The sequence below is a fragment of the Nilaparvata lugens genome, chromosome 6, assembly GCF_014356525.2.
Source record: "Nilaparvata lugens isolate BPH chromosome 6, ASM1435652v1, whole genome shotgun sequence".
Classification (NCBI taxonomy): Eukaryota; Metazoa; Arthropoda; class Insecta; order Hemiptera; family Delphacidae; genus Nilaparvata; species Nilaparvata lugens.
In genome coordinates, this window is record NC_052509.1 from 10,430,000 (window position 1) to 10,447,938 (window position 17,939).

Sequence of the window (17,939 nt, forward strand, 5' to 3'; positions counted from 1 at the left end):
TTCTATAGACGGTAGCTGATACAGGTTTATTCATGTCATATTAACTGTTCATTCTCGTTTAAAATAATCAATTATATTTTATTAAGCAAGAAATTATATTTTTCAATAATTTCATGATTGAGATGAAATATTCTTATTATTATTTAACGAAAATCCTAAATAAATGCTGCAAATCACCACGAAGACATCTGCTACTGCAGACATTGACAACAGGGTTAACAGCTAGATGGGAATTCGATGAGAACTCCTATCCAAAAATTAGTTGCCAGCCCGGGAATCAAACCCGGTACCTCCCAATTGCCAGTCAGGAATGCTTGCCCTTACTCCAAACTGACAATCTCTGGATAGCAGCGCTCATTTTATACGAAGCCACAGCGGCCAACCAGTTACAGATGGAAATAAATAGAGAATGAATTTATTCAAATGCCAATTAATATATAATTATCATTCAACGAAAATCCTAAATAAATGCTGTAAATCACCCCGAAGACTTCTGCTACTGCAGACATTGACAACAGGGTTAACAGCTAGATGGAAATATATCTGCTTTTTGACTGTCAGACAAGGATAGCAATACCATTGCCGATTAAACACTGTCATTATAACGTGGACCTCAGTATAGAATATAAGTACTGCCTTTTTTATATACAGCACATTCAATTTTTCTCTGTATCATTAATTATCAACTTCATCCAGCAGAAATTAATATTCTTTTCATACTTTTAACTATGATAATCATACTCGAAACAAATATATCATTCAGGCATCTTCGATTTTTTAACGGCTATGACTTGTAAGTAATTGCAATTTTTCTGACTAATCTGAGTAATTAATGAGTTTGTTACGAAATCAAGTAACGATTCATTAAACTGGTATTACTCAACTGCATTAACGTCTCAACTATATATTGCTACAACTACATATAACTTACAAGCTTATTCCTTTCATTAATTGAGATTCCATGTAATTGAATTGATATCTTCTTGAATAATGAATGACCTTGAATTAAACATTTTAACCACTTCATATACTACGATTTAACTACCGTAGTAGGCTACTTAGATTCAAATTGACTTCTACTCGAACAATGCATTTGAATCACTTAATACGCATACTTTTAAATGTGCTCGTAAATAAATTTGGAAGTATGTGAGAATGATACGGCTTTTTGAATCATCAACACTGTTTTCATAAATTTATGACAGCTTTTAAAGTCTCATAAAACCAGCCTAAACGCCGATATCTTCAGAGTTATCAAAAGCACTTCAACTAGAAAATGTTTTTTTTGCCTGGTATGGATCTCCTGATATGAAGCAATTTTTAAGCTCATTCAATTCTACTCTTAAAGGTCAATAACTTTTTGAATTATAAGACTACCGATAAAAAATAATGCTATTTTGTTTAGAGTTGACGGGTTATCAATGGAAATAGATTTGGTTTTATGCTCTCATCGAGTTGGAATATTAATTGGAAGATATCGTTTTTGTAAATGAATTCCTGGGAATAATATTGTGGAAAGTGATTTATCATGTTATTGAATAGTTGGAATTCAAGTCACACGAATAAAACTAATTGAAAAGCTAGGTGATATGACATATAATGTGAATGGATTATTGAGTAGGGTGATAGCATGATGGTTTATTTATAATCCTATTCATGATTACTGTACTCTCAAAAGTCTTCTTCTTCTTCTTCTTCTTCTTCTTCTTCTTCTTCTTCTTCTTCTTCTTCTTCTTCTCCTTCTTCTTCTTCTTCTTCTTCTTTCTTCTTCTTCTTCTTCTTTTCTTCTTCTTCTTCTTCTTCTTCTTCTTCTTCTCTTTTCCTTCAGTCACCTGAAAGCACTCGTAAACAAACACATTATTTTGGTCAGTTTGATGCTATCACATCTGGCAATGAGAAAGAATTCATTTACTTCAATAGTAAACTCTCTATCAATGTCAACAAGTTCCTATTCGATTCTAACGATTGAATTCCTTCACCAATATTCTAAGAAAAATTATTTTTTATTCCACATTCATGAACTTGCAACAAACAAGATATTTCGTCATACATTCACCAAACAGTTAGGCCAGGTTTTCCGGTTAATTTTATGTATCGGCTGTTCAATTTTCCTAGAAGAAAATTAAACATCAATTCACACTAGTCAATGAATCCGACTAGATACAAGTGTAGCTAGAAAAGGATAGCGTTATCTGCTTTGTCGAATGATAGACAAGGATAGCAACACCAATGTTCATCAAACATTGCCATTATAACGTGGACCTCACTATAGTTTGATATTCTCTCAAGATGTCAGCATTCCTTATAAGTACCATTCATGATCATCGTTTATCTAATGCTGTCAGTTTAAAGTGAACCAATAAAGGAAAATTGAACATCAATTTTATCCTACCTACGAAGAATTTAAACAGAATTCTGTTTTCATTGTAAACATCCGTCAATGAAAAACATTTTCATTCGGCTTTCATTTCTGAACAACAAGCAAGATCGCGTGATGCAATTTGAATAATCGTTGGGATGATTGGAACGGGTCATGTATTCAAATGCCTCGGAATGTAATTAAAAACTAGACCTTTCTACTCTTGGGAGGGTGTGGCTGTTTCCCTGACTGTTTTGACATGAGAGGTAACAATTTTTTTAACATCATAAGATCCGAGAATTATCATTTTTTGAGCTGTTTTCTTAAACTGAGTTTACACCAAAGTTATCAACAAAATGTTAATAACTTAATCCTTAATATCGGGGCACCGAGCTTCGCTCGTTAGTTTTATTTAATGAAAAACAGAATACAATTCTCTAAAATGATCGTCTTTATATTCTACAGCTAGCTATACGTCAGCTTATGAATTTCGGGGATGTGATATTTTGATTTTTCACAGAATCACTCGGTCACTTTTTACTATCCACAGACGACGAAAGTCTCAGCTGTTTCATTCAAGGATGAATTATCCTTCTTATGTCGTTCAGGGAGTTTTCCCAAGGCTAAGACCTAGTGCAATAGAATTTTTATATCATAAACCTACTATGTCCTAATTTCGTGAAAATCGTTTTTGAGATCCGTTGAACAGATAACCAGATATAAAAATATAAACGGATATACAGAAACTGCTCGCTTAATACAGTATAATAGGATAGATTCTATTAGATTGATTATAACTTATAATAGACATGATGAACATATGTGTTTGTCAAGTTCCGTTCAATCTAATAAAATCTATAAGGATTAAGTTATTAACATTTTGTTAATAACTTTGGTGTAAACGTAGCTTTAACATTCTGTGTTGTAAAGATATGAGCATGTTCCTTGGATCTCGATTTCTAAGGCCCATATTTTTGCACCATATCGGTTTAAAAGAAGTTTTTTGAGGTCCACGTTATGATGGCAATGAAGAAAGATAAGAGAACACCGTTGCCGGTTCTCTGCCTTGCCACTGGGTCATACGTGATGTAATATCAACACTGTTCATTATTCTTAAAAATAATCAATTATATTTTATTCGTCAGGAAAATAATATATTTTACAATGACTAAATGATAAATTTCCATTAATGAGATTGAATATTATGTTAATTATATATTTTACATTGATGAAAAACGATTTGGGAACGCTGTGTAGCTAGAAAAAAGAACAACGCTGTCTGGTTTGTTGAATGATAGATGAGGATAGCAACACCAATGTTAATGAAATACTGTTATTATAACGTGGACCTCACTATATAATAATTATACCACTATGCCTATATGCAATTATTGTAGATTAGCATTGAAAATTGGTGCATATTATGGCCTTAAGATATTTTATTTTGAGAGACAAGAAGTTTGAATCATTTTGTTAAGGGCTGATTTGAGACAATGTATATTTATTGATATCCTATTTGATTGGTTTCTATTGGTGGCAGATTGAGATAATGTTTAAATGACAAATTCAACTATTGAGATCTTCTCAATTTTTTTGACAACAATAAGAATTTGAAATATCACTCATTACACAGACACTTTTTTTCCTCTTGTCCATATACTAGTAATGATCACAGTTTACAAAGGTATGTGTGCATTTTTTTCTTATTGAATTCAGTTACTGTATTTTTATTATTCTATATACGACTGTATATTTCTTCTATTTTTCGTCTTATTTCATTCTCATAATTTTATAATAAGCATTTTTTATAATTTATTACTTTCTCATATTTTCTATCTTCTTTTTATTGAAAATTGTATTATGTTGGAAATTATTGTATAGTGTGAAGGTGGTGACAAAATGGGTTTTTACCTGCTGTCTCCATGAATAAATAAATAAAATAAATAGGATAAAATAAAATTATGTGTACAGGAACAATTTTTAATATTTGTTAGTATCAAATAAGAAGATTAAGAAATTGTAAAAAACCTCAGATTTATTGAAAGTTAGAAAGACCGGATTCGGTTGTTTACACCATTGTCTGATAAACTTTTCTATCAGAGAGGTTTATCAGAGATTCACAATGATGTAACAACCGAAACCGGTCTTTCTAACTTTCAATAAATCTGTGTTTTTCGACAATTTCTTTGTCTTCTTATTTAATATGAATAATTACCACAATATCAACCTCTCAACTACACAAAAAAAATGTTAGTATGCTCTTCTGATCACAATTTTCCAACTTTCAATGCTTCAACCCTTGAGAAATCAACTAGAAGACCTTGGAGATCATTTTGTGTGGATAACTTCCGTAACAGAGCTTCAACTCCATCTTTATGTTGATGCCCTCCATAATCTAAAATTAACTCCTAGAATGTTCTCATGGAAAGGACGCGTTTCTGGCCGCGGAGGGATATTTTCAGAGGAGGAAGAGTGGTAAAATCTTCAGATTTCTATTTTTGTTTCGGATTTCTCTCAGCTTCTGATTCATTCAATGCAGTGCTGGGTTGTTGGCGTTTCAAGCGTCAACGTGATTTAACTGGTTGGTTTTAACGTTGACAAGTATGAGCATAGCCACCTCTAATAATGGTATTAGAGGTGGCCATGGTTTTAGCATACAGAAAGGATAAGCATAAGCTATATTGCTTGTCACTGGTTTTAGTCAACGAAAATTATGAAGATGTTAAAAAATGTTCTTTGTGAAATCAATCATTGTCCAGCAGTTGTTAACTTGTTTAACTGAGATTGACGTTAACAAAACCTCTAATTCAGTTTTTCTTACAAAATAATGTGTTAGTTTATCAGTATGACATAAATTTTGACATGATACATTAGACAATCAACTGCTTTGCACACAATAGAAAAGATTAGTTGAATCAGATAAAAAAGAAGAATGACCAACAACCATGTTAAACAAGAAATCACCTTTCAATTTTTATCAGTAATGCGTTTAATTGGAATGAGTGAAATTCAATTGTAAAGGTGCGTACAGATTTACGCGCCGCGAACATGAGCAATTCACTTTTAATCAGCTGATGCCAAGCTTTTTATATCTATATCTTACCGTTTCTGTAAAAATACAGATATAGTCAGCTGATTAAAAGTGAATTTCTCATGCTCGCGGCGCGTAATCTGTACGCACCTTTACAATTGAATTTCACTCATTCCAATTAAACGCATTTCTGATAAAAATTGAAAATAAATTTCTCGTTGAACATGGTTCAAGGTTCATCCTTAAGACAAGAACAAGAGACAGCTGGTGAAAATAGTAGTTGAAACGTTGATAATCGAAACAGTTGATCCAATCAATACTAGAGGCAACAGTTGAAAATAGTAGTTGAGACGTTGTTAACCAAAACAGTTGATTAAACTGGCTCGTTAAATCAACGACCGAATCCAGTGCGATGTGAATGGCCGACCCTGATCTCGATTCAAAACTTCCAAATCAACTAAACTTGAAATTGTTTTCAACTACTTATTTGGAAGACACTAATAATATGGTAACTCTTAACTCTGTTAGGACTTCTTATAAATAACATCAGTGCTTTCCATTTTAAAAATGCTGACAGTTTAAAGTTAATTCAACGGTAGTAAAGTGCAAGTTAACGTCCTTGAGATGTCAATCTCTTGTAGAAAGAAAGTTGAATAGCGACCAATTATGGTTTACTAAGTTATTTTCTAACCAGTTTTTTACTTCAAAAATATTCCGTTGAATTTATGTGACTCGGCTGTGTTTCTTATCATATCACGAACTAGGTAGCTTGAGTAGTGGAATGTGGAAATTTACATGTTATAATGCTCTGCAGTAAATATTGAATACCGTACTTATAAAATATTCTAGTACCTACTCGATATTTAAATACTTATTTCCTAGCCTGTTTGTTTTTCGGATATATTCAGTTGAATTTATGAGACTCAGCAGAGTCTCTTATATCACAAATTATGGTGAGGTCCACGTTGTAATGTCAGTGGAGAAAGATAGGAGAACAACATTGCCGATCCTCTGTCTTGTCAATGCCTACTATAGAAGGTAGCTCATACAGGTTTATTGATGTATAACATGGACCTCACTAAAGGTGGCTTTGCTATAGTGAGGTCCACGTTATAATGGCAGTGAAAAAAGATAGGAGAAAAGCGTTGCCAAGTCTCTCCATTTCGCCACTGACTGTACATAGCTGTTACTCAATTCATCCCATTTAATTTGATCTAATATTAATTATCATTTCCTTGATAAAATAATCAATTCAATGTCAAATTGATCAAGAAAATATATTTTTTCATAATTTGATTCAAAAATTTTCTTTCATGACTGAGATCAGATTTTCATTTTTATACAAACCTGAAATGGCGGCTAATTTAAAAAGCTGTGATACAACAATCTGAATCTCAAAACAACAGAAATGGAGTTATTTTATTCCAATTTCCTTTGAAAATAATAGAAAAATAGAAATCCCATTTAAAAATAAGTAATTTCAATGGAAAAATTCTGAAATAACTTTTCAATATTATTTATACCGGTACGAGTAGGTCTAACCTATACGGGTAGGCTAACTTAAGCATGGATGAAGTCTAGGATGGTTAGTTATCTCCTTTTAAAATGTCATTTCAGGTATTTTAATTTGTGTTTCTCATAAGGTAAAGTTTAAAAATTATTTCATTGTTTCAAAAATACATTTAAATCAATTATTCGACTTGTGTACTCAAGTATTTTGATAGAATGAAGAAAAAAAATGGCGGCTGAGAATATGGTTTGTTCAGTTATGTACAATCACTGTCAAAAGTAAATATAAAATATTCTGGCAAATAGACAACATTGCAAAGCGAGAGAGAGATAGTGCTATATGTTTTGTTGTATGATAGAAAAGGACAGCAACAGTATTGTCAATCGTACACTGCCATTATAATGTGGACCTCACTATATTTAAATGTGGAGATTTACTTGGTACAATACTTTACAGTTATTCAGAATGCCTACTAGATATTTAAAGCTCAATAAATATTGTGTTGGTAGTAGACTAAATTTCATAATTTATTAATGTTTTTCAACAGTACCCATAAACTAGAAGAAGCTTTCAATATTTTCAATACCTGCTTCATTACTGTGGACCTACCCATTAATTTCAAAACTTATTACAACTCCGCCACTATAGAGAGGTCCACGTTATAATGACAGTGGCGAAAGATAGGAGTACAGCGTTGCCGATTCTCTGCCTTGTCACTGCCTCCTATAAAGGATTATCTGGTACCGATGGAAATTACTGAGAAATTGAATTTATTCAAATGCTAATGAATTAATAATATTATTGTTGAACGGAAATCCAAATTAAATGCTGTAAATCACCCCGAAGACTTCGGAGGATAAGAGGGTAAGCATTCTTGACCGGTAATTAGGAGGTACCGGGTTCGATTCATGGGCCAGCAAATAATTTTTGAATAGTAGCGATCATCGAATTTCCATATGGCTGTTTACCCTGTTGTCAATATTTGCAGTAGCAGAAGTCTTCGGGGTGGTTTACAGCATTTGATTTGGATTTTCGTTTAATAATAATTATTATTTCTTATACCGGTAAAATTGATGATAACTTTTCATGTTTGTTTGAAAAGATACATTTTATATTTTATTCGTCAAGAAAATATACTTTTCACTGATTAAATTGATACATTTACCATAATTGATATAAAACAATTTGTTAGTTGATAAAATGATATGTCTACATTGTTATTAAACGATCTGGCAACGTTGCAGAGATGGAAAAGGAGTCTGCAAAATAGTTAAAAACCGCATACACAGCACAATAAAATAATCATCAAGAAAATATACTTTTCAGTGATAAAATTAATACATTTACCATAATATTATTGATATAGAACACTTCGTTAGTTGGTAATTATATGTCTACATTGTTATTAAACGATCTGTCAACGTTGCAGAGCTGGGAAAGGAGTCTGAAAAATAGTGTAAAACCGCAAACACAGCACAATAAAATAATCGTGATGACGAACTATTATAGCATCGTTTCCTTGTTTACTAACAAAGCCACGTGTATTATTTGTATTTGAAACTACGCTGCTATAAAATTATATTCACTTGAATTTGTCAGCATTAGTTGTATGGAAAGCTTTGATGTTATTTACAGGGTCTGCTGACAGATTCACAGATATTAATATCACTACGTGAGTCTACTGCACAAATAAATAGAAATAAAAATATTCAGCGACCTTGAAACCTCATCTGATTATTAATTACATGCATGCAGTATCATGATAATAATCTTTTCGATCATGATTGATGACGAAGATGAAGAAGAAGAAGATGAAGAAAAAAAATGATGATGGAGACATGAGAAGAAGATGAAATGAGAAGAAAAAAGAAGAAGAAGAGTACATGTGAAGAAGAAGAATACAGGAGAAGGAAAAGACTGAAGGAGGAGAAGCTGAAGAAGAAGAAAGGAGAAGAAGAAAAAGACAGGAAAAGGAGAAGACTGAAGGTGAAGACAGGAGAAAGAGGAAACGAAGAAGAAGAAGAAGAAGAAGAAGAAGAAGAAGAAGAAGAAGAAGAAGAAGAAGAAGAAGAAGAAGTAGGAGAAGAAGAAGAAGAAGTAGGAGAAGAAGAAGAAGAAGAAGTAGAAGATGATGATGATGCTAGAGAAGACTGATGACTGTCATTGCTATAAGCTAAGCTCTTAACAAAGCAATGTCCCAATTGGAAATTTTCCAAATGTTTTTTCAAGCTTTGACTGCTCCATTCAATGTCAATTTGGCTGCTTGGCTCTTGTAAATAAACAAAGAAAACATTCACCTTGTCTCTTGTTAATGATGCTCCACCCATGTGACACAAAAAAGAATTAAAACAAACGGTTTTGTATTATAATAAAAATAATTCTAAATCTCAGATCGGCGAATAAGTCGGTGCAGTATAGCCTACAACAAAACAGTTGAGTCGGTCACGTTAAATGAATATTCACTCTACAAAACTTTTAAGGGCCGGCTTCCGAACTCGGGATTTAGCTAAGTTCTAGACTTAACAGCTAGAGTAAGAAAATTGGCTTTCCGAAAAGTGGCGTAGTGACAGCCCATGTTTAAATTAAAGTTCGAAAAACTAGAGAATTGAACACCAAATAAAATAAAGAGAAAATAGTGTAAAGTTTCAGCTATTCCAAATTATTCAGGAATGTTTCATTTCGTCAAGGAAAAACGTTTCCAATTATAAAAATGAGAAAATTAAGATTAATTTTGCTGCAACTATTTACTGCTACTACGCCCCGTTTTGGAAAGCCAATTTTCTGACTCCAGCTGTTTAAGGCTGTGCAAAGGCTAAAAATAAACTTTCTACTCGTGATATTTTTCAAAGTTATTCGATTTTTATACCATCAAGCTATCAAAATGGAAAAGTTTTCTCAGGAAAACATTTTTTTTCGATCATTACTTTTTGAGATAATGAGCGCTTGAAGTTTGAGGTTTTGGGAAAGAACATTTCAAATTCTGTAAGGTGAATCCATGAGATTCAGTGTATTCTTCATTGTATTGTTGATCTAGTAAAACAAAAATTTTCTGAAAATATCTATTTTTGAAAAAGTTATTCAATTTACCAAAAATAACTCATCTAAAAGTTATTTTTGGTTATTTTTAGTAAATTGAATAACTATCTTAAAAATTGATATTTTCAGAAAATTTTTGTTCTACTAGATGAACAATACCATGAAGAATCCCATCCTCTGAATCTCATGGATTTATCTCTTACTGAATTTGAAATGTTCTGTCCCAAAAATTCAAACTTCAGGCGCTCATATCTCAAAAAGTGATGATCAGAAAAAAAGTTTTCCTGAGAAAACTTTTTTATTTTGATAGCTTGATGATATACAAATCGAAAAACTTTGGAATCTATCATCAGTAGAAAGTTTATTTTTAGCCTTTGTACAGCCTTAGTCTAGAACTTAGTCACTTATCTGAATCCCGAGCTGGGAAACCGGACCTAAAAGTTTTAATCGTTATTAGGAGAAACATTTTAGAAGGTAAAATAGATACAGCTTATTGAACAGGTTTCAAATCGTACAATAGAATTGCTCATCCTAATTCCCCAATCATGAATATTCCAGAGAAATTATGTGAAATCACGGACCCTACTTTCCATTGTTGTAGGCTTCTATCCTCTGTATAATACTGTGTACATTGTAAATATATATTGTCCTTGGTGGCCTGGCATGTGATAAACGGAAGTATCATATTATTGGAAATGCGTAGCAAATAATCAAATAACAATGGATGACCTATATGGTCAATCAAATGCCTTTGTAGCTTTTTATTTTCGACCAAAATAGTGATTCATCTAAATTTTCTTTGTAACACAGTTTAGTGATTAATCTGAATTATCCCTGTACATTTTCCCTAAATTTTCCGGGTCCTGTAGCTTTGATCAACAGAGAGCAACCAGGCTACAATACTACCCGTTCAAAAACATCGAACATCTGTAGGTAGCTTTCTCCATCCAGGGATCTAGGTACTCAGGAGCGTATGCTTATTGAAAAGTAGGAATATCACCCCGCGTACCATACTTTGCCTGTATGCGGTTTCAAAGTCACGGATGCAAAGCTACGGTACGCGGACTTAACTCAGTTTGTAATCATTTTAGGTTATTCTACATGGATGATATAGCTTTCATATCATCAGACATTGAATATTACTCTAGAGTATTTTTTCCTTTTAGAGGATAACGTCATCTGCTTTGTCGAATGATAGACAAGGTTAACAACGCCAGTGTTAATCAAGTACTGGCATTATAACGTGGACCTCACTATAACAATAATTATTGACTGAACGTAGTGAGGTCTATGTTTTAACTCGGATATTCTTTTGTCTGTCTGTATGCATGTATGTATGTATGTAACGCAATTACGGCCAAACGCGTTGATAGAAATTTATATGAGATTTGGCAGGAATATTCCTTTTTAACTGCGCGTCGATGTATACACAATGTATTTTTAAATGTTGTATTTTAAAGATAATATAAAAGGAAAAGGAATTTCCTTCATATTCCGATATCTTATTATATTAAGCGAGCAATTTATTTATATCTGTATATATTATTTTTATATTTGGTTATTTATATTCATTTATATTTGGTTATTTATGTCCTCGGATCTCGAAAACGGCTCTAACGATTTTCACGAATTTTGGAACGTAGTAGGTCTATGATATAAAAATTCGATTGCACTAGGTCTCATCCCTGGGAAAACTTGCTGAACGACATTAAAAGGATAATTCATCCTTGGAAAAACAGCTGATAATTTCGTCGTCTGTCGATAACAGAAGATCTGTGTGGGAGATCAATTAGCTTACCGTATCTCGCGAGAAATCTAGAAATTTTAATAAAAAAGTTGTCTGTGGATAATAAAACAGTGTGTCTGTGGAAAATCAAAATATCTCATCCCCGAAATTCATAAGCTGACGTACAGCCAGTTCTAAAATATAAACACGATCATTTTAAAGAATTGTGCTCTGTTTATCAATAAATAAAAATGACGAGCGAATCTCGGTGCCCCTATATTCACTATATAAATCATCCACTCTGAAGATAGGATTAATCAGACTATAAAATGATTCATAATCAATCAGATGTGGTTTATTCATTGCATGCATTACACAGATGTCTGGAGAAGCCAGTGTACAGGTGACACAGATAATTATGGATGAGAAAACTGCGTGAGGTCTACTGTTCACAGAACTACTAGTAATTATTATTACAAGTTCAAGTTCAATAACCTGACTACTAGATTTCGTGCTGGGATTTAATCAGCTGTTTATTATCCGAACAATTGCCGTATTGTGACCTCTAGATTTCGCGTGCCACTAACGACCTGTTTTTGGTGCAACAATTTTGTACTAGTCTACTATAGCCTACAACATGTCACAGCACTAGAGCCCATAATATCTACCAAAATTACCTGTTTCTCTTGCAACAGACTCTTACTGCAGCATGTTACAGCGCTTGATATCTTAAATAGGGTTAATAAAAACAATATAAAACTTGTAGTACCCTTCTATTAAAACATTTTAAATACTTTTAAACGACTAATTTCGAGCTACTTTGGCAATTTTAAGTAGGGTTTACATTAGTCAAGTTTCTTGAATTCCATTTTTTTTCAACGTTTGAATTGAATGGGCGATTTTGAAAACTTGGAGTGAAGTTTACTTGAATTCAAGTTTTCATAGACTCAAAAGTATTTAATTATCAAGTAAAAAATTGATCTCATTGTTTTCTCTCTTCTTTTTATACTTTTATGATTTATACTTTGATATCATATTGTGCTATTTTATTGATTCTCTTTTCAGGGCTACTATTGAATGTAAATAGATACAAATATTTTTTGTGTATTTGAGAAGTTGATATTGTGGTAATTATTCATATTAGATGAAAAAGATTTCATATTAAATGTCAGAAATTTCGACAATTTTTTGTTTTTTTTTCATTTAAATACAAATATGAATCTGAGTACCCTTTACTCAAATTATTTTGTCACGACATGTTTCGGCTACTAATGCCATTTTCAAATCCTATCTTTTATCTATGGTAAAACCATATTGCAGCATGTATAGACTCAAGTTGCTATGATCTAGGACAAGGAAATAGTCATCGTTCGTGCAACTTGTGCCTGTGATTTGTTGAAATGTTAGTACTGCACTAAATCGACTTTTGCGTGACATTTCTGTTTCGTGTGGATCCTAGGGAAGCTCGTGGGAAAACGAAACATTGTAGACTTTAATGATAGATATGTGAAGACATGTAACGAAACGATAAACAGTGGTTCGAGTTTGCTGGATTTTCGTGGAATTTGGTTTCAAATTTTGGTTTGTTTCACGAAACTTATATTTCAAAGAAATGAGGAGAACTGTTTCATGAATAGCCAGTGATCCACAAGGGTCTATTTTAAAACTTGACAAACTGAAAACTTGATCGAGTGGAATCTTGAAGAATTGAAACTAGGCCTATAACCATCCTCGGTTAATTGAGAATCTACAAAATTTCAAGTTAATCAGTCCAGTAGTTCAGACGTGATGTTGCGTCAAACATAATGTTCCTATCCCGTACGTGTATAGGTAAGCCAGTTCTTTCCTTTATTATAGTATAGATGAAAGTTCACTTCAAAATATGAAATGTGTTTGGATTCTAGATCAAACATGTAAATTTGTTACTTTGATCTCTAGAATAAAACAATCTTATTGTATGAGTTTTCTCTGCTTTGAATACTCTCCTAAAATGTAGAATAATTTCAGATACACTCTCTAAAAGAAAGCAATTATCGTAAAGTTTCAAATGTTAAACTCCACTAAAGCATGTAGATAATATACTTATCATCGTTATTTGCCAGGTCAGAGGTTGAAGAAACAAAATCATTCAACCAAAATAGATTACTCCAATATTTGAGACACGTATGCAGTTCAAGAGGCTTATCAGTTATAATTAGTGAGTTTTGGGATCGTTATGACGTAAAACTAATGTATGAAAAATACTAGTCCTGCTTCCCATTTGATTTCTGAGAAGATAATACCAGAGACAAGAATAATATAGTTATTACTTATTACTTACTTATCCTTCATGTATGATAATACTATTGACTCTTATGAGAATGAATATTTTGCTAATCAATTATATTTCTATATTGTCAAAAAAACGATGTGGCATCGTTGCGGAGCTGGAGAAGGATAATTATATCTGCCTGATATCAAGGATATAATGTCTATATAATGATAGACAAGGATAGCAACACCAGTGTTAATCAAATACTGCCATTAGAACGTGGACGTTACTAGAGGAAATAGCAATCATGAACCAAGAGTCTATTCAATCGGAGTTGGTTGAATCTGTGGTGCTTCTATGTATCAATCATCTCAAACTTCTCTCGTTGCTTCTCAAAGAGGGGTCGTTCTCTTCAAACTCATCTCTATCTCTCTTTCCTCCTTCTCACCAACAAATCCTCTGATTGTTCATTCCTCCTAGTAATCCAAGCTAATCTCAATATTATTTTTTTCCACCTACATCGAGAAGCTTGATAATATGCATACATGCTCCTAAAAGCAAAACAAGGAATTTGGTTTCTTGAGCACAGAATTGAAAAAATAATATGTTTTTCAAGCTCTTACCTTGAAGATGTCTGCGGTTGAGAATCTGCAGTGGGTGAACCGGATCAGCTGTTTGAAGGTCATTGTCAAGGTCAAGTCGAGACAAGCCCAAACCACTTTCCAATTAGCAAAGCTGTTTACATTAGTTTGGTTTTAGTTTTATTTGACAACCTTCTACGTTTGATTTTGTAATAAGATGGGATAATGTAATGTTTATCAGTTTGAACTTCGAAGAGAATTCAACAGACAGATGCTCAAATGAAGTCACTCAATGCTCACAGAAAATTTTGTGAGAGGCCTCTGATTGAAGCTATTATACGTTATGATCATCATCATCATCATCATCATCATCATTTTCACTACAAAGATTAGGTATTAATAGTCTGTTCTAGTACCCATCATTTCTTACTTGTCCTTCCCACATCTCTTTCTACTGTGGGTTTGTAATATTGAGTTCCTAGAGGAATAATATTCTTCCAGATGGCATCCTATTCGAATATTGACACCAGTTTTTCTATCTCGTCTTATTTTATCACATGAAGGTGTAACAGATTGAACTCCTAGTGCCGATTGCACAAAAGCCGGTTCAATTTTAACCGTGATTAATTTTACCAGAACCAATCAGAGAAGCTGTCTTTTCTAAAAAGCCTCCTCTGATTGCTTCTCGTGAAATTAATCACGGTTAAAATTTAACCGGCTTTTGTGCAACCGCACCTTAGTATTTCAACATTTCTGATTCTATCAGTTCTGGTGCAACCATAAACACTCCTCAGAAATCTCATTCCTGCAGCTTGAATTTTTTTGTCCACATTCTTATATGAATCCAATTTTCACTTCCATAAAGAAGAGTTGGTACAGCGATGGTGTTGAGTGTCCTGCCTTGTCTTATTTTTGAGGTTTTTCTGGATGGTGCTACATATCTCTGAAATTCACTTATTTCATCTTTATCTATATCATATTATGTCTTATTATCATTTGTCTTATTTTGGATCATTCTGTAAATGGTGCCAAATATTCTCTGAAATTTACTCATTTTATCTTTATCTACATCATATGTCACGTCGTTATCAAGGTAGTTGAGATTCTGTTCCTGTTATATTATGTTCCCACATCATGTTATGAAGCTATTATACAGTAGTTTGTATTATAATATAATGCTTCACTTCATTATGAATAGTGTAGACTTGACTATAGTGAGGTCCACGTTGTAATGGCAGTGTTTGATTAGCAATGGTATTGTTATCTTTGTCTATCATTCAACAAAGCGGATAGCGCTATCTCTTTCTCGCTTCGTTCTATTGCCAGATCGTCTTTTAACAATGTAGAATTAGTAGTAAACTAACAAAATATTCCATCTTTAATTATGAAAATTCATTAAGAAATTATTGAAAAATATAATTTATTGCTCAATAAAATATAATTGTTTTTTTAAACGAGAATGAACAGTTAATATTACATCAATAAACCTGTATCAGCTACCGTCTATAGAAGGCATTGACAAGACAGAGGATCGGCAACGTTTTTTTTCTATCTTTCTTCACTGTCATTACAACGTGGACCTCACTATACAACAAATTCACTGTTCCAGTTGAACGCCAATCTGAGAAGGTAGTGGATTAAATCAAGCAATGATGCTATATAATATTATTCATAATTATGTGATACAAATATCAAATTAAGACCATCACAGTGGTTTGGTTTGAAGCTTGATCAATCATTCTTGACGCAATTGTAGAGATCTCCGGTATCTTATTACTTTCCATAAAGTGTATTATCAATGATGAATTTTGAAATACAGTACCATATGTGAGAGCAATGCCCTCATTTAGCTCTCCCTCTTATCATGCTATTTTGAAAGGCATCAAACGTGAGGTTCAATTTATTCTGACATCATTGATTGAATTTGAAGCATCAATGTTACTTATAAGAAATGCTTACAGCTTGGAGTGAATTTTACTGTACTCATAGTTCTGGAATGACGTAAATAATTAGACGGAAATGTGATGAATTTCAACTGAAATCACTCTGATAAAAGAGATGAATCAAGAATAATAATGGAAGATTGTAGTAAGACACTATTTGAATGAATGAAAAAGTTTTTATTCTCAAAAAGCAACATGTTACAAACATTTGAAATGTTAACTTCACAATAATTTCCAAGAATAATACTCCTCATCTAGAACAAGTTTGTGAGGGGGAGAATTGGTGGATAATTCATTGAAGTTTCATTTTTATTCATATGGCTTTTATCGGCACAGAGATCCTTTTGTAAGTTCTGCCTTGCCGTATTACCCAATGTCATTTCCCATGAACACTCAAGTTCATAGGTTGTATATTGGGTTCTTCATGTTTTCTTACTAAAAATTTGCACTTTCACTTCCTGAGTTTCATTGAAATCATCCAATACATGATGAAATGGTGTTAAATCTGTATTCGAATTTGAATTTACAAGAAAAATCATCTTTACAAAACCTCTAGACTGTAAATATAAAGAAAATAAAAATCTCAGTACCCTTTTTTTAAAATATTTTTATCACAACATGTTTCGGTCATTTATGCCCGAATGAAATAAATGACCGAAACATGTTGTGATAAAATATTTAAAAAAAAGGGTACTGAGATTTTTATTTTCTTTATATTTATATTACAAGTAGCCCTATTCAGGAAAGAGACCTCTAGACTGTGTATTCCAAAAAGGTTTGGACAGATCTGGGCAAATGCCTATTGTTTTTTTGACCTAAATCGTTTATGTATATGAATAAATGAATACAAAGCAATATTATGACGACGCATTTGAACGAATCTCGAATCAATTGGAATTTATTGATAGAGGTGGAAGAAGATAACAATATGGCAAAGTCTATAAATTTTCATTGTATCTTGGTATTGAAAAATCGTGAAAATTATTATGGAAAAATACTGATCTCAGACAATAAACAAAATCATTTTTCATTAAAAAAATCATCGAAGGTCGAAGTAGCCTATTCTTGTATCTGTATGACGTTTCCCCAAACACATCGTCTTTCGAAACATATCATTCTAGACACACATACGGGCGATAAATTTTATTCAAAAGACCACCTCACATCTCACAGTGTAGGTGGATTTGTAATATTTGTAATATTACATTACATAGGTGGATTTGTAGGTGGATTTGGATATTTTGTAATTTTGTAAGCTGTGTTCATTATAAGACTAGCAGGTAACCCGTGCTCCGCAAGTGTCCCATTGAAAACTTGACAAACTGGAATCTTAAAGAATTTAAAATCCTCGGTTAATTGAGAATCAATTTGCAAAATTTCAAGTTTGTCAGTCCATTAGTTGAGACGTGATGATGCGTCATACGTGAATTTTCTATCTCATACGTGTATAAGCCAATTCTTCCCTTTAGTATAGTACAGATGTTTCGCCCAAACACAATCAT

The 17,939-nt window shown here is 32.7% G+C and overlaps 1 protein-coding gene across 2 annotated transcripts in view; it reads left to right on the top strand.

Moving 5' to 3' along the window:
- Nucleotides 1-17,939, top strand: part of LOC111057929 (glutamine synthetase 2 cytoplasmic) — a 54,979-nt gene that overhangs the window by 16,038 nt on the left and 21,002 nt on the right. Inside the window, exon 1 of one of the 2 annotated variants that reach the window (XM_039430082.1) lies at nucleotides 15,996-16,123. The exons of the other annotated variant lie outside the window; for it this stretch is intronic. The gene's annotated coding sequence lies outside the window, so the exon portion shown is untranslated. Of the gene's footprint in view, nucleotides 1-15,995; nucleotides 16,124-17,939 lie in introns of those variants that run through there. 2 annotated transcript variants of the gene reach the window in all.